Source organism: Nuphar pumila, chromosome 10 (genome assembly GCF_984573655.1).
Source record: "Nuphar pumila chromosome 10, dmNupPumi1.hap1.1, whole genome shotgun sequence".
In the NCBI taxonomy this organism is placed as follows: Eukaryota; Viridiplantae; Streptophyta; class Magnoliopsida; order Nymphaeales; family Nymphaeaceae; genus Nuphar; species Nuphar pumila.
The window spans coordinates 4,823,558-4,842,602 of NC_143258.1; positions in this window are offsets into that span (position 1 = coordinate 4,823,558).

Consider the following 19,045-nt stretch of genomic DNA (forward strand, 5'->3'; position numbering starts at 1 on the left):
GACATTCTAGAGGAGGTTCGAGAGATATCAAACCATGCATTAGCTAGCATGAAGGTGCCCTAGACGATGAGGATACCAGGTAGAATCAGTTAGTTGGTGATTTCAATGTTGATTGATACCGATTCGATCCACAACTTCATGTGTGTGAAAATGGCTAAAAGGGCCAAGTGCTTGACTACCCCTCAGCTGCCTTTTGAGGTAATGGTTGGGAACAGGAGCAGACTCATATTCACTGCCCTTTGCCCTAGAGTTCGGCTAGAGATCCAGGAGACCATCCTGAGTCCCTGACTACAAACATGTTCGTACTGCTGATTAAGGGTTTAGACATGGTCCTGGGATGCAGTGGCTCCAGTACTTGGGTTTTGAAAGGGTAAAACTTTAAAAACATGATTATGGAGTTTGACTATGGAGGCTACCTGGTTTCAGTTCGAGCTCCTTCAAGGACACCTTCCTCTATAGCTGAGTCTAAACAACTTGCCAAAGTTGTTCAGGAGGGAGTCTCTCAAATGTTCGTGATGATGGCAATAGATGGGGTACCCACGACCGCTATAAAGACACTGACCAACCTGGAGGCCTTGCTGGAGGAGCTAAGCACAATGTTTGATGAGCCTAAAGGCCCACCACCATTTTAATCTCTTGACCATGCAATTCCTACCGAGCCATAGAATAAGCCCGTGAATATATGGCTCTACAGATATGTGAAGGCTCAAAAGCTAGAGATTGTGCATCTAGTGAGAGTGATTCTCTCAAATATGATAATAAGAGCTAGCAAGAGTTTGTATTCTTCTCTAATTCTATTGGTGAAGAAGAAGGATGAATCTTGACGATTCTGTATAGATTACTGAGCTCTTATTCAGATCATAATTAAAGGCAAATACCAATTTCAGTAATCAATGAGTTGTTGGACGAGTTGCATATGGCACATTACTTATTGAAGCTGAACCTCCAATCCGGCTACCACCAGATCCACATGGCCTTAGATGATGTGCATAAGATTGCATTCCAAACTCATGACAGTCTCTATGAGTTTTTAGTGATGCCTTTTGGTCTCACCAACACACCAGAAACTTTTCAGTGTCTGATCAATGATGTATTTTGACCCTATATATGACAGTTCATACTGGTCTTCTTTGACGACATCTTGAACCACAACCCTTCTTGGGAAGATCATATGTGCCAGTTGCGGGTTACCTTGGAGACCCTCGTTGAGTATCAGTTATATGCTAAGTGGACCAAGTGCAACTTTGGTCAGACCTATGTCCATTACTTGGGACATGATGTTTTAGGTCAAGGTGTTGAGATCGACCTTGAAAAGGACAAGGCGATGCAGAGTTGGCCAGTACCTCAATCTCTCAAGGGACTACGGGGATTTCTCGGCCTTATCGGCTACTACTAGAAGTTCATTCAGGGGTATGCTCAAATAGCCCACCCCCTGACGACCGTCTTGAAGAAGGGTGCCTTTCACTGGAGGCATGAGGCTACTCTGGCCTTTGAGTCTTTGAAGAGGGCTGTGACTCAGGCTACCGTTCTTGCCTTATCGGATTTCACACAAACTTTTATGGTTGACACCAACATGTTTGGGCTTGATATAGGGGAGGCTACTCTGACCTTTGAGTCTCTGAAGGCTGTGACTCAGGCTACTGTTCTTGCCTTATCGGATTTCACACAAACTTTTATGGTTGACACCAACATGTTTGTGCTTGATATAGGGCCTATTCTTATACAGCATGAACACCCCATCACTTACTTTAGCAAGGTCATTATTGTTGGGAAACGGGGCATGTCCATATATGAGAAGGAGTTCATGACTGTCATCCTAGCCATGGATAAGTGGTTATCGTATCTGATTGGTCGGTACTTTATAGTTCAGATAAACTATAGGAGTCTCAGGTACATGCTAGAGTAGTGGGTGAGTACTCCCACCTAACAAAAGTAGGTCGCGAAGCTTCTGGGGTATGACTTCGAGATCTAGTACTACAAGGGGGTCAATAATTAGGTAGCTGACGTCCTCTTGTGAGGGAGACACAAGGATGAGTTGACGTGTCTTAGCATGACCTCAATCACCTTTCTGTTCTTGAATGACCTCTAGTGGAAGTATACAATGCACAACTTTGTCTCTATAGTACATGTGCAGATCCAGGGAGGAGAGACTTCCAAACTAGAGATACGACGGAACTTAGTGATGCACCGTGGTCAAATAGTAGTTCCTTCCGAGTTTGACTTGATGATTCTTCTTATACAGCAATATCACATGACTCTCATAACAAGTCATGAGGGGGTCTAACTGACTTATCAACGTTTAAGTAGGGAGTTTACGTGGAGGGGTATGAAAAAGCAGGTTTATCAATTTATGGGACAATGTGATGTGTGTCAGAGGGTCAAATACGAGACCACCTCCCCCACCAGATTGTTGAAACCTCTTCCAGTGCCAGTCCATGTTTGGGAGGACATATCGATGAACTTCATTGATAGGGCTTCCCTATGTGCAAGAAAAATCCACCGTCATGGTTATGGTAAACCGTTTGTCCAAGTATGGGCACTTCCAGGTCGTATCTCACTTATACACCACTACATCCATCACATAGTTGTTCGTACAAGAGGTGTTTCACCTCCACGAGATGCCCCATACCATCGTCAGTGATAGAGATTCGGTGTTCATCAATACTTTCTAGGTAGAGTTGTTTCAATTATAGGGTACCAAGTTGGCCATGAGTACCGCCTATTATCCCCAGCTAGACAGACAAACCGAGATATTGAATTGATGCTTGGAGGACTACCTTTATGCCTTTATAGGTGACATACCCAAGGCGTGGGTGAGGCTCCTTTCGTAGGCCAAGTGGTCCTACAACATAACCTACCACTCCTCTATTTAGACGACCCTGTTTTGGGTTATGTACAGATGACCCCCACCTATCATAGCCAACTATGTTGTGGGAGTTGCATGAGCGAACGCAGTTGAGTTAGCTTTGCTATAAAGAGACCATTTCTTATGCTTGTTGTGTAAGAATATGACTACCAGGCAGGAGAGGATTAAGCGGACATATGATCAGAGACATCGACCATGACAATTTTAGGTGGGTGAACTTGTGCTTTTAAAGTTAGAGCTCCACCGACAAAGGACCATACAATGAGTACAACAACAAAAGTTGGCACCCTGCTTTTACATACCTTTTCTTATATTGGAGAGAATCAAAACAATGGCTTATTGCTTGGACCTACCCATAGGAGCCCAATTGTATCATATGTTCCATATTTCTTGCCTTAAACCCTATAGAAGAGAGTCGCCCGACGTGTGTCCAAAACTGCTCGACCTTGGTGATATCTCACCCCAGCCGATTAGGATCCTTAGGAAGAGAAGGCACAAGAAAGACAACCGCCTAGTTACGAAGATAATGGCCCACTGGTCAAGCAAAGGTGTGGACAAGATGACATGTAAATAAAAAGACTGGATAGCTACTCAGTATCCATAGTTCCCATTTTGATGACAAAGTGTATTTGAGAGGGATGGATTGTTACAGACCCTCACCTTAGGTCTGATCTGCAAGATCCCAGATCCATCTTCGATCTGCCCAGCTGGGATTTTCGCAGTAGAGAGAGAGAGCGTCTCATTTACCTTGGGACTCTCCAATAGTGGGATGCCTCCCTTGGAGTCCCATCCATGGCCGGAGTGTAGATTATAGACTACTCTTTCCTTTTTGTTCTATAAATAGGGATGTATATTCTCCATTATTTCAATGAGATTTATTAAATGTAAGCTCTAGATTTCATTTTTGGTGTGTGTGATTGCTTCATGAAGGAAATACTTTACTCCTTAAACCATTCATCCATCTCCACTCATCGTCGGCCAGTCGGGATCGATATTCTCCCTTCCAACCGTGCCTTCACCTAGCAACCACGCCCCACACCTGTTTCACATATGCTTTGGTTTCGTGCTAGCAAGGTGAGACATCCCTCTCTTCCTGCTTATTTTTCCTAAGGTTGTGTCCCACCCTGCGATACACTCTTCCCTCCCCTGAGTTGTAGTGTCTCTGCTCTGGACATGCCAACCCATGCCAACCCTGCCTCCTGCATTTTGTGGTTGTGTCTCCCTCTAGGACACCCCCTCGCTCCATTCGATCATCGTCGTCATGCTCTGACTATGTCTGCATATGGACACACCCCCTGTTGCCACGCCCTTCCACGTCATAAACCAATGTGTCTCTGCCCTGGGACATGACACCTCAATGTTGCCCCTTTGTGCTGACACTGTTGTTGTATGCCCAACCAAGTGCCTGCCTTTCACCCATCCACCTTGCTGGAGTGCCCAGCCTCTCTCTGCATGCCCAGATTCGATAGGACCGACCCCATTAGGAATCAAGTTCGATCAATAAGACCTAGTTAAGACCTGGTTAGGAAGAGACTCTAGTTAGTCCAATTGAACCCCTTCCTAGTCTAGTTCTAACCATTAGTTATGACTTCTTTTGGTAATTGGTGGGTGTATGAGTTATTTGGGTTATATTTTGTTTTGGATTTGAGCTAGATCTAAACCCAGGCCAAAAGCTATAAATAGAGGCCTGGGGTTTCCTAGGGATGAAAATTTGTAATTAGGAAATCTCTTTCTATCTCTCTCTCCCTTAACTCAAGGATGTCTCTCTCTCCTCTTCTCTTCCCTTTCCTTTTTCCTATTGGTTCACGTGAGGGCCAGGTCCCAAAGGCTGGTCGGTCACCCTCTCCGAAGAGCCAAGCTCTTTGACGTGAAGGCATGTGTGATCTTGATCTCTCGGTGAGCCAACTAGTGTTCATTTGTTACAGATCATGTGACAAAACTCCAGAATGTGAGAGACTTTTTTCCAACCTACTATAAAATTGTAAGCGATCCCTAACATCAGATTTTAGCCTTAGCCTAGCCCTTACCTATTTTTTCAAACCGAAAAGCCAAAACAACCTCCTACCTATAGATTGTCCCGTCCATTGAAAAGATTCAACAATTTTACACTGCCAATGGCCTCACTTGCAGACCAACACTAGTCCAGACCCTAAGCCACATCCTAAACCTCTGTCACCAACCCATGGAGGCTTCATTGAACCCCAATGACAATCACTTGGCCTGAACTCCCTAAGTCAACCCAAGTGATCTTACAAATTATGAAATAACATGCAGTTTGATCATTCAACTACACCAACCCACTCTGAAGCCTTACCTATTATTGCAAACATCTGGAACGTGTATCAGACCTATACACACATTCCAAGACAAACTTGGACCCTCTAGACCAGATCTTATGAGTTCTAGACTGAGACCTACCGAACCACTCACTGAACCCAAATCGCATCTACCTAGCTACCAGATTGACTTAGTCCTACCATTCCTCTTCATTCACAACAACGAGAAACCTACGACCTCTTCTCTACCATGTCAACAAGGGTACTGACCCTAGAACACATAACTCACAGGCCTCACAACCTAAGACCAACATGTTTGATTCACTTGAGTCTGTGAGACTGAAATTGATGTACCCATCAATTGTGAATTTGAATCTCCTAACTGAGCCAATCTCCAGTTTGTCCAGCTAAAAAAATCTAGAGGGTATAACAATAGCCCACCGCACACTGCCATGGTTTCACCACACACTTGCATGCCCTCAAGAGCTGATGGAGCAAAAACACGAGGTGCATGGCATGCCTTCACATTCCCAAGGTAACCACTCTTCCAATTTTGATGCCTTGATCTAGATGTTGAGCAAGATATGTACGATGATGGTTGATATGTGCATAGAGCAGTTGTTTAACCGCCACGAGACTTGCATAGAGACCCTCGAAAGGTGGCATGTGCAACAAAGGGAAAAAATCATAACAAGGCCCCATGTGATCCATGCTAGTCGCTGCCCACCATGTGTCCTAGGAAAGACCCAAACATCAAGCCATCCCCTTTAACTAGTGCACCTGAGTCCTTCGCGACTCCTCTCTTCAGGGCAGTTCTCCAACATGTTGCAAGGCTTTCCCATGGTCGACTAGAGGTCGCAACATTGCTTGGGGATGCAGAGGTGCCCCTTCAACCCACTGATTCTGTAACACCCCAAATTTTTAAATCCCAAAAATTATGGATTTTTTTTTTGAAATACTTTTAAATACTTTGGTAAATTATAGCAGAAAAATTTAACAGGATAAAACTTGGTGCGTTACTTCTCGGTTACATTCATAACCATACATGCATTTAATTCAAAAATCAAACTTTCACAAATTGAATTAAAAGTCCATACATATCCAAATTAATAACAAAAAATTATTTATCAAATTAAATTAAATAATCAGAGTATTGAGCAATTAAAATTGCTTTCAATTCAAAACACTTGGCGATTGAGAAAGGCATGGCTCGGTCCGCGTCGCAACCTCCCACCATCGCATATGAGCTCACTCACTTACTGAAAAAAATATTAAAATCCATAGGGTCAGACAAAACTCGTCTCAGCAGAGAGCATTATTCAGAATATGTAAATTAGAGTAAGTAAGCAGGAATTACTTCAAATTTTAATGTGTTTAACAAAAGTAAATACAACAAATTTAAGCATGCATTTCTAACATCTATTACAAGCATATATTTGCAAAACTAACCTCAATCCATCATTCATTCAAGCATAAATGATTAAAAATGCATAAACATAATTAAAAATGCATGCACTTACCATTGCAGAAGCCGATCTTATATATGAACCAATTTTTATCTTTAATTAACTATTCTTTCTTATATGATGCATGCCATGTCTATCTAATACACAATCATTTAAGTTATAGTTTTCAGAACCTTGTGGGTATAAACACAAGCAGAAGTCTTAGGTTAGGGCTACGGTGCAGGTGGTGTTTTCAATCAAGGGGTGACTTTATCTTGGCTGGGCTTATTCGCCAGTGCCAGGTGAGGGACGCAAAGAGCGAGAAAAGTTTTTACACTACCATCCCAATGCATCAGACTTTACTCATGAGATTCTGTACCTCCATGCTACAGTCTAATGTGGAGGGTTCCCTTATCTTTGTGGTTGGGGAGGAGCAACCTTCTGTGCTCAAATCGATACCCACGAAGCCAGACTATTATTACTCACCTTCTCTTAGTGAGTATCAATCTTTTAATGTTACATGTTTAACTTTTAATTATTTGTTTTAGATACAATATTCATTTAACAGTCTCATTCCGTGAATTCAGCCACTTCAGGGCCTAAGAATGCATTTTCGAAACCTTTAGTTTAAGATCATAGCATATGCTTCATTCCTTTCAAAATCATGGGTGAATGCATAAACAAAGAAATAATTTTTTTAAAATAATTGATGCATCCATTCATTTACATTATCATTATCATGTACATGATAGTCATATGCTAGAAATTGCAGCATGCTCAATTCATTAAAGCTATGTATTTAGCATTGGGCTCGGTAATGTTGCATAGGCTTAATTCATCTCAAAATTTAAGCCCACATGCACCAAGAAAACATGAAGCTTCTTGTATGGCTAAATGCATTCAAACAATGCAAAATGTATAACATGTATTGGCCATTATCATATCAGAAAAAAATATGTATAACATTTCTTAACATTCACATCAATAATCACAATGGGCAAACTCAGTCCAATTATTCGATAGAGGTCACAAGGGCACACTTGTTTCTTAGCACATTGGTCAGTTTATGTCCCACAAGTGAACCCTTACAGTACCTGCAATAAACACATTTTTAACATTCCATAACAATCTAACATGCATTAGGAAAGACACACATACACATGCAAAGGATTCATAAATATTTTGATAGTCGATCCTAAACTGGTTCCAAATTAGTGAAAACCCAACTCTGTTCGATTGTTATAGAGGCTACAAAAAATTTTCAGTCATTGGTCATAGTTGAATTTTTCACAGTTTGAAAGATTTTTTTTTCAGCTTTTCGATGCCGCAAATTGTTCATAAAAATTCATTTGTATGAGGGAGTCACAAATGTTTTGGTGCAGACCTGTACTTTTCTGTTTCGACTGTCATAGAATAGTTCTCAATCTATGAACAAAGCTCAAAATTTTACAGTAGCTGTGAAATTTTGTTAACTTTTCAACTAACAAACCACTCATAAAAACTTCTCTGGTTGAGAAAGATACGAGCGATTTATCTGTTGGGTGTCAGGCCAAAAATACGTAATTTCGAGAAATATGCATTCGGGTGGTCCAAAATAGGCCACCCAAATTCATACATCCAATTTTTTTTCAAATGAATACATTTCAAAAATTCATAAAAACCATATTTACATTAATTCTAACTGGCCTAAAATGGACAAGTCATGTTTTCGCAGCTGTTAGGCCGAAAAACAAATCTGTCTCCCCGAAACCTATATATTTCCTTAGAAATAGTTTCAGTAAAATTTACAATAAGGTATCTAAAATACATAATTTTTTCATAAAAAAAAATTATGCTACAATTGTTGAGTATTCACATACACAATCACTACAAATTCTAATTTAAATTTGCATAAAAATAATTAAATATAACATGGTTTCTCTAAAAATTATAGAATTTATTTATGAGAAACCCGATAATATAAAACACATATTTTCTTATGACAAAAACTGTAAAAATCATTCTAATTCTTACCGTACATTCATATGAACATGATTTACTAATTCTAACCAAAATTTGTATAAAAATAACTAAGTAATATATGCAGTTTATAAATTTTACCGATTTTATTTGTGACAAAAATTGAGAGTATACGAATATGTTTTTCTTTTGATTTTAAATTCCAAAATTCGACAAAATTCAGATCAAAGTGAAGTATTTGACCCAGGCGGTGAAGGTAGGAGGGTGGAGGGTCTGAAGGTGGTCAAGCTCGGGTGAACGCCTAATCCCACTGAGCTTATCCCTTATAACTCTATGCAAGGACCCCACGGTGTTCCAGATGCACCAAAACTTTCTACCGCACAACCTACATTGTTTTGTGCAGTGTGCAGGCTGATCAAAAGGCCAACTTCGCACATCTCCTCAATGCAAAAAGTTTGTTCTTTTAAGCCATGTTTCCACCGTAAGCTTCTCCTCATACCCCTCATCACAATCATCTCAGGCACCTCCACAAAATTTTAACGATGCAAGGAAAAGCGAGGCACCCAAAACCGCTCACGGTCATGTTCAGGCTATTTACTGAAGTAGAGTGTCCTATCACTTGCTCCAACTTTGAGCTTCCACCGTCGGGATTTCATCCGTGCGTAGCACCTGTGATTCGAATATATCATAGCTGAAAGGGTGAGCTTCGCAATGAACCACATCTCCGATACCAGATTCTGCAGATTCCCAAAACATTCTGCCCATTTTTCGGCAAGTGTCAGAGTATGCTCTATTTCTAAACAGTGTACATCCTTGTTCCAGGGCTCCATTTGCACATGCACGTCGCCCAATTGGCATGGGAGTTTGGGCTGCCGTTTTGGCCATGCCTTCTCCTTCGTATGGACATCCAACTCCTAAAGGCACAGCGAGATAATCAACCTGGGCAAGGAGATACATAAGTCCCAAGATGGCCCTGACAACTCTGTCTATACCTTGTTAAAATTTATCTTAGCCAAGGCATGTCGCTTCACACGCATTAGGAGCCTTGCTATCTCCCATTGTGAACGCAGATCACATTGCACAATGCCTTGATGTCACCTGTCATGGCAAGGTTGTCATATAAAAGGAAGCATCACATAAAGTTTGAATTGCCATCGTTAGTGCGACTCTGCGGCATGCGCGCTTGGCTCTTACTGAAGCTCTGCGGCCTGCACCGCTGCACGATTGGCTCTTACTGAAGTGCATGAGTGCAAACAATTTGCAGTGTTCGATCCAGGTGATGAACAATCCATCAGAAACTCCTTCGATGCACATCCTAATAGGCACATCGATATGGTTGTCATCACACATCTCATGCCGACATTTGCCTCTAATACATGCAAGCTGTGTATACCCCTACATAAGAGAGGGTTGTGTATGTTCGCCCCCGATGATTCACTGAATCCCACGTCCGTGTTCGGGGGATCGAATGAGCGCCATGTATTCATGCACATGGGGCTCGTATTCCCGTGTATGTTGACATAACTTTGCATCGGACTCTGGTGCTGTTGCAAAGACTTAATCACCCTTACTTGCTTTTCTTGCCCTGAAATGACGGTTCGAGGAAATGACAAAAATATCCTCCATTCAAAAGTTGTGAAACGACGGGTGGGGAAAAGGACAAAAAAGTCCTCCTTCCAGAAAGTTTGATGTTAACCATTTAAAGTGGAGACGTTCGCCTACGCCATCTGCTGTAACAGTGCTCCCATTATCAACGTTCCAGTGTTACAAAACATTCCAGTGTCTTCTCTTCATTACTGCTGTCGTTAGGCATCATGGAAGAAAGCAATGATTCACAAACATTCCAACCAGTGCCATCAAGGCACAGTGAGTAGCTTTTCATCTCATCATGCTATCGATGAAGAAGGCATGTCGTCTTGTGTGCCATTAAGGCATTGTTTGGTTATTGCAGGTAGATCTTGTTATTACGAAGGTTGGAAACTTATCGATATTTGTAAGACGCTGGGACCTGTTGACAAGAACGCTTGTTTGCAGATGCTAGGAAGGGCCTCTACCCCATCAGGTATCCTACAGTCACTCATCATATGCATTGTATCTCAAACCGCTGTATTAGTAACAGACTCTCGTTTTTGTGAGATACATTTTTGTTAGTTAATATCGATTTGTTTGCTATTATGTTCAAGTTCTTCCTTATCGATTTGTAATTTATTGTGCGATATATTTATCGACCTTTTAGATAGTATGTTTTTGTATCGTCGAGTTATAAGTTATAAAAACTGAACTGCCGTATCGATTTTCAATATCTGACAAATCGCTATACATATCGTTTTGTAAGATATTATATGTTTCGTAATATGTATTTGTAAGATATTTGTACACAGACTTTGAAAACGTTTGGGTGCAGAAACACATCTTGACACGCATGGCGGGGCGATTTTTGCATGCATATCGTTGCTCTCTCAGCGACTTCTATTGAACTCGCTTTAGAGCCTCGTGGATATTATGAGAGCGTTATCGTCAACACACATGTACGACATGTTTATTTTATTGGCATGGTAAGCGACACGTCTATGCTCAGCACAAGCAAACATCAAACCGCACTTGCTTTGATACTTTCATTCATTAAATCGTTGCTTTGACTTGCATAACCCTAGTGGTATCCGTTCTTATATGCATCCTGATTAAATCGTAGTAAACCTATGCCGCTTGCTAACGGAAATTGATATATTGCTTACAAAACATTCCACTGTCTTCTTTTATTTGTCGTTGTTGTTAGGCATTAAGGAAGAAAGCAATGATGCACAAACATTCCAACCAGTTCCATCAAGGCGGCGTGAGTAGCTTCCCAGCATCATGCTATCGATGAAGAAGGCATGTCGTCTTGTGTGTCATTAAGGCTTTGTTTGGTTATTGCAGGTAGATCTTGTTCTTACGAAGGTTGGAAACTTATCGATATTTGTAAGACGCTGGGACCTGTTGACAGGAATGCTTGTTTGCAGATGCTAGGAAGGGCCTCTACCCCATCAGGTATCCTACATTCACTCATCATATGCATTGTATCTCAAACCGCTGTATTAGTAACAGACTCTCGTTTTTGTGAGATAATATCGACTTGTTTGCCATGTTACTGCAAACACAAATTGATATATTGCTTAAAACATTATTGAGCTTATCATAAGGTTGTAATAAAGACGATGTAGCTCAATCAATAGAAAGATCTGGAGAATTGAATATCTATACTTATGACCCAACTGAAGAATTGAACATCTGCACTGACGATGCACATGAAAAGAAGGGTGCAGGCATTAGACCCACTATTGACTTGAATGTTCCAGTGAAAGAAATGCAATTCAATGATGAGGTAGACTACCATGACAGCGCACATAATAAAAGTGTATGCACCGGGAATGTACACGGAAGTACACCTGACTTCAATGTTCCAGGAGAAGAAATGCAATTCAGTAATGATCCTGATTTTGATGTCAGTACACTTAATAAAACCGTAGGAACTGGGAATGTACATGGAATTGCACTTGACTATGTTCCTGTAGAAGGAATGCATTTTAATAACGAAGAAGATGCATATAAATTTTACAATGATTATGCCTTAAAAGTTGGCTTCAGTGTGAGAAGGTTTTCTTGGTCAAAAAATGCACAGTGTGTCTTGGTTAGAAAGACATATGTCTGTTCCAAGCAAGGTTGGAAGAAATCAATGGGAAATCCAACTAGGAGCACGCCAGAATCAATATGTGGATGTCAGGCGAGATTGGTTTTGAGAAGACATCCGAATGGGAAATTTGTCGTGCGTACTTTAATCAGTGATCATAATCATGATTTATCTGCATCATTTATGACTCCTATGCTAAGGTCACATCGTAAAGTAACTGTAGCTCATGCTGCAATGGCTGAAATAGCCGATAGCGTCGGCATTGCACCAAGGAAGACATACAATTTGTTTACCCGCATAGATGGTGGTCGCGAAAATGTGCCATTCACACCTTTGGATCTTAGAAACCACTTGAGCAGGAAGAGGACAGATAACATGAAGAACGGAGAAATATGTTGTTTGGTTCGTTACTTACAGAATAAATCAAGCAATGAACATGGTTTCTTTAGTGCAATGCAAGTGGACGCAGATGGATATGCCGTGAATATGTTTTGGTCAGATTCAAGGTCTAGATTAGATTATGAATGCTTCAATGATGTGCTTGTGTTTGATACTACAGTAAAGATTAACACTGAACAGTGGCCATTTGCGCAGTTTGTGGGAGTGAACCATCACGCACAGAGTTGTATATTAGGCGGTGCTTTTGTGTATGACCAGACCAAGGAAACCTTTGAGTGGTTGTTCAGAGTATTTACACAGGCAATGAACGGGAAGCATCCTGAAACTGTACTCACAGATGGTGATCACGCAATTGCGGCTGCAGTGCTTCATGTGTGGCGAGATGCACATCATCGCCTGTGTTTGTGGCATATCTTTCAAAATGCAGCAAAGAACATAGGACACATATTTAATCAGAATACAGGGTTTGACAAACATTTTAGAAGGTGTGTACTTCATAACGTAGACGAGGTCACCTTTAAGTCAGATTGGGACAAAATGATTAAGACATATGACCTTGCTGACTCTCTGTGGTTACAAAATTTATATACAGAAAAAGAGAAGTGGGCATTGGCATATGGAAGACAATACTTTTGTGCAGGTATGATAAGCACACAAAGAGCCGAATCTATGCATGCCACGCTGAAGAAAACCCTGTATTCATGTTTAACAATGTTTCGTTTCATGGAACAATATGAATTATTTGTAGACGGTCTAAGACAGAATGAGCTTGAACAAGACGTGAAATGCTTCAATACACGACCTCTAACTTTTGGCATGAAAATATTGATGCGACCTGCAGCTTTGTATACACTAACTGTATTTGAATGAATCAAGAAAGAGGTGTTGCATGTCATGAATTGCAGAATAGAAGAACTGGTGCAAACCGAGAATATGCACAAATACCATATTTTTTGTCAGGGCGAAAAGCATCAGAAAAGGCAAGAAGCGCATGTCACGTACAATGTCGACAACGGAAGGGTAGAATGTTCGTGCAAAATGTATGAATTCAAAGGTATCCTATGTTGTCATGCATTAAAGGCACTCAATCAAGAGAAGATACAAGAAATACCTGAGTCTTACGTAATGCGAAGATGGATGAGACGCGCGAAGATTGAAATGCTCGTTATGGACAATGCGAGTAAATCTGGTGTTGACGAGAAGTGCCACATAGCCTCCCGTTACCAACAACTGTGTAGGTCATTCATGCATGTTGCTGATTTGGCATCGAGAAGCGAAGAAGGCTATGCATGTGCGAGAAAAGCTGCAACGGAGTTACTTGAAAATGTGGAGTTAATTCACATTAAGTCTTTTGCAGCGAATGAATACTAGCCGAAGATAATGGGATCGAACAACGTAGGTCAAAATCATGTCTCGCTTGACACTCCCGAGAAGTTGCGCCGAAGCGTAAACATTATCTTCAACAAGTCAGTAGTGAACGTTGTTGATTATGATGGACATATTCATGAAGCAAAGGGTATCAAAAGAAAACCTGCCTCTGTTCGCAGTCGTCGGAGGGCAAAGGGTGCACTAGAATTGGTTGGCAAGAAAAGGACTAAGAAACAACCAACCTGTAATAAAAAACAACAAAGCCCTTCGAATGAACAGGTATGTAAAACATTATATTGCTCCCCATTGCGTGAAGCTTGTCAAATAGCTAACTCGTGTAATGTCCATCATGCAGCAATACCCTGCAGAAGTACCGGCAAACGTTCAAACCTACATTCCTCCCGACCAGATTTCCGGCAACGATCGCTACAGTTTTACAAGACTTTTGGTATGTTATCGATGTTGCGAGGAGGTAGGCATTTCTTGTGAAACTTGATTCAGTGTCTAATATTTTCTCTTTCATGACAGGCTACAATGCAGTCGACAGATAGGTTTGGGACACAGGAATCTCGTGTGAGCTATTAACTTAGTTGGCATGCCTCTTTGCATGACCCGATCTCCACAATGCCGGGTTTTTGGAGAGTTTATAGTCGTTTGTCTTTGACGACTTGCGGTTCGTGGTTGAATTTGTTCAAATCGATAGATAGCAGGTTTTTGCTTCTAGTTGTTCTAGTTGTTTCAATAATATACCTATGTTTTCTTTCAGCTAGACTATTTTGTTGTGGTCTTTTAGACAAGATCTATGATGAACTATTCTATGGTTTTCAAGATAGTTTTTAAAATCATTTGAAAGATACTCTCCTCCGGAATCAACTTTAAAGATTTTTAAATTATCATTAAATTGATTTTTAATCATCATATGATATGTCTTAAACAATGCAAAGACTTCATGCTTATGTTTAAGGTAGTATATCCAACAAAATCTTGAATAATCATAAAAAAATAACATAGTAAGCAAATCCTCCCTTAGATACTACGGGTGTCTTCGCCTCGAAAGAATAGCGCGCAAAGTATTGGCGAAGACAAATACAGCGATTGTTTGCCATCGCTGATTACAGCGATGCAAATTATCAATAGATAAGGAAAGGATTTGTTGCCATCGCTGGATACTTCGTGCTTTGAGTCGGAGAGCGATCTGTGGCATCGCAGCATAAATCCGAGTGCACAAGTTCAAAAGATTTGTTTGTAAACGTAGATCTTTGTTCGAAAGTCAAGCTTCTCATTTTTCCAAAAATGCAATGATTATAATTGAAATTACTATTACAGAGATCTTTGTCTTCGCAATCGCTGTATTTATCTTCGCCTCGAAAGAATAGCGCGCAAAGTATTGGCGAAGACAAATACAGCGATTGTTTGCCATCGCTGATTACAGCGATGCAAATTATCAATAGATAAGGAAAGGATTTGTTGCCATCGCTGGATACTTCGTGCTTTGAGTCGGAGAGCGATCTGTGGCATCACAGCATAAATCCGAGTGCACAAGTTCAAAAGATTTGTTTGTAAACGTAGATCTTTGTTCAAAAGTCAAGCTTCTCATTTTTCCAAAAAATGCAATGATTACAATTGAAATTACTATTACAGAGATCTTTGTCTTCGCAATCGCTGTATTTATCTTCGCCTCGAAAGAATAGCGCGCAAAGTATTGGCGAAGACAAATACAACGATTGTTTGCCATCGTTGATTACAGCGATGCAAATTATCAATAGATAAGGAAAGGATTTGTTGCCATCGCTGGATACTTCGTGCTTTGAGTCGGAGAGCGATCTGTGGCATCGCAGCATAAATCCGAGTGCACAAGTTCAAAAGATTTGTTTGTAAACGTAGATCTTTGTTGAAAAGTCAAGCTTCTCATTTTTCCAAAAATGCAATGATTACAATTGAAATTACTATTACAGAGATCTTTGTCTTCGCAATCGCTGTATTTGTCTTCGCCTCGAAAGAATAGCGCGCAAAGTATTGGCGAAGACAAATACAGCGATTGTTTGCCATTGCTGATTACAGCGATGCAAATAATCAATAGATAAGGAAAAAATTTGTTGCCATCGCTGGATACTTCGTGCTTTGAGTCGGAGAGCGATCTGTGGCATCGCAGCATGGTGATTTGTGGGTATTGTTCGAATGTCTAATCACACGTGGATAGCGATATGTGGCATCGCAGCGTAGAACGTTGTTGATTATTGTTGGACTGTCAATCTTAGCGTGATGTGAAGGATTGTTCAAGTGTGCTGCGATGTGTGGCATCGCAGCATAGGACTGTCAATCACTGTGCTGCGATGCCACAGATCGCTATTCAACGATAACCACAAATCGCCATACACCTCCAGTGAACTTCTTCTCCAGCAAATCTTTCGCGTTCCCGACACCTCCACTTGCCTTTTGAAATCATTATTGTCAGTTCTCTTGTGAAAAGTTGTATCCATATATTATAAATAAAAGGCTACTCAATGTGTATTTTCCAACGGATACCCATAAATGTTTGAGTTGTCCTACAATATTCATTGATCATGTTGGTTGAGCAGTACATCTTTTAGGTCATAAATAGTCACACAAGCACTGGAAGGTGTGTTTGTCTTCTACTTCGTGAACCAGCAACAACCAAACCGACGGTTCCTTCATAAACCTGGAGATCCGCCCTCGAACATAGAAAATTATAGTCGGTGAGGCAGACGAAGACAGCTACACGACCAACAATGGCGAATCATGGGTATATTGTCTACACATAGTCTACATGTTCAGCAAAATCCGTCTCTTTCATGCGTTTTTTGCGATTTATTTTTGTGTACTATATAATGTAATTTAAATATCGGTCGTTGCAATGTCCGCATTCATTTCAGTCGAACATCCACCGACGAAGTTGGGCGAAAACTTAGTCAATCACTCCTGGAGGACATCAACTGAATGCGCAGTGAATTCGCACAATGCAACATGATCAGTAATTTTGTTAGTATTAAACTAGTAGTAGTTGTCTATAAACGTAAGCCATGTGTACGTATGATCAATACAACACCATATTTGCTGCAAACAGACTATATCCGATTTCGTAAATTATATTAAAAGCAACGCACCAAGCCAGACTGTGAGCGTCGTCAGCCCATATTTCATGGTATATCGGTTGTATTTTATGTTGCTTTTCATTATTGATTTAGTCCAATTGATTCGTATGTTAACGTTGGTGTTAGCAATGTTTCTTTCGGTTTGCAGACTATATTACGCCGTTTGCCATACTCCAGTGGATTTCAAGACGGCAAACCTTATTGGGTTAACGGTAATCACTGCAGAGACCTTATGACAAGTGAAAAGGTAAGCAAACAAACCTACAGTGCAATATTACAGCTTGACAGTGGTAACAACATTTTTTCGATCTATTTGCAGATACTGATTCCTACACTCTGGCAGTCTGAAAAGCATTGGGTCTTATACGTGATGGATTTACGCGAAAAACAACTATGGTGTTACAATTCGTTGGAAGTTGACAGTGGTTTACGGCTAGACATTTCTCATCTCGTAAGATTCCATCTATATGAGTATCGTGTAGTGTACTGGGGTCATGAATTTACTTTCGGTCGCATTATTCTCAGATCGGTTTCCTCATAACCATTTTGGGAGTCGATGTTAGCGAGTGGATCTATCGCACGGCATACCATGCTCCTTTACAAGATAATGGCGTTGATTGCGGCGTATTTGTAATGAAGTACATTGAAGCGATATACAATGGTGCAGAACCCTGTTTCAACGCTGTATGCCATTCCTTGGCCTTTGTTATTGGCAATTAAGGGCATGTCTATTGCTTCTAGTTTATAATCTGTTTTTGCAGGTTGATATACCCGGATTCTGCGAAGAACTCTGCAAAAAGTTGACGTCCTTTCTAATTTCGGAGGAGAAACTGACGGAGGCGAGGTCTAAAAGGCTTGTAATTGATAAAAGATGTGCGCTCAACCCGCATGATTGACAGTCACAGGGTGAGACTGCGATGTGTGCAATGAACAAAGACTTCTAATGTTCGAAATGATAATATTCAACATCGCTATGAAATGTTGTATGCTTAAACATCATTTTAATGTCGCGTTCTTATTTTACGAATAGTACAAAGCGATACGCTTGGTGGTCTAACGTCAAACTACACTGCTACGACCATGAAAACCTGTGTCAGCATTTGAAAATTGCTTGAATTTTAAACAACGGTTTCTTCAATTATGATCTTACAGGCCTATGAAAAAGGTATAGACGGACACGATAACTGCGTCGAAGCCGCCTATGCACTCGATTGAAGAATAAGTCGTGTATGCAGGAATTGTCGATTATGTCAGTTCCTTATTCGCGAAGCAAAGTGGAACTATGTGTTGTGTCATTCAAATATTAATGAAACGGCATATCACCCTCCGTCAGTTTTCCAGTATATACGTCAGTTTCATTAAACCAAAAGCAAATCTTAAATAAAAAAGCACTCCGCATTAAAGAAAACAATGTCATGCCAGAGGGCTATTCTGAATGGTAGTCAATGCGATTGAACCGAATCTTTGGGTCTCAAATAAATCCACAAGTATGTCTAAAGAAATCGCCTTAGGTGTACATTACCGTCGGTTCATCAATACAGCGATTTCTAAGAACAAACCTTTCTTATTGATAAGTTCACGTAATGCGATATTTAGAAATATCTTTCACCAGAGAAAAATATGATGGTCGTACTTGTGCTGGTCGAAAGCACCAGCAACCCAACACAATATGCTGGTCGAAACAGAGAAAAACTACAGAAAATGGGTTACCGCCTGAACTAGGAACCCAAATCTATCATCAAAATTGCACCCAAATAGCCCTTCAAATCAGTCTCAATCTATCACACACCAAAAAATGACCAGATTACAATTGATTTGGGCAAACAAAACCCACCGATAGCATCACAATCACAAACTTTTTGCATTCAGGGTACTGTTCATCAGTTTTTTCAGAAAATACAATTAAATCCACTAAAAATTGAGATTTCATCCGACCATTAAAATTCTTGATT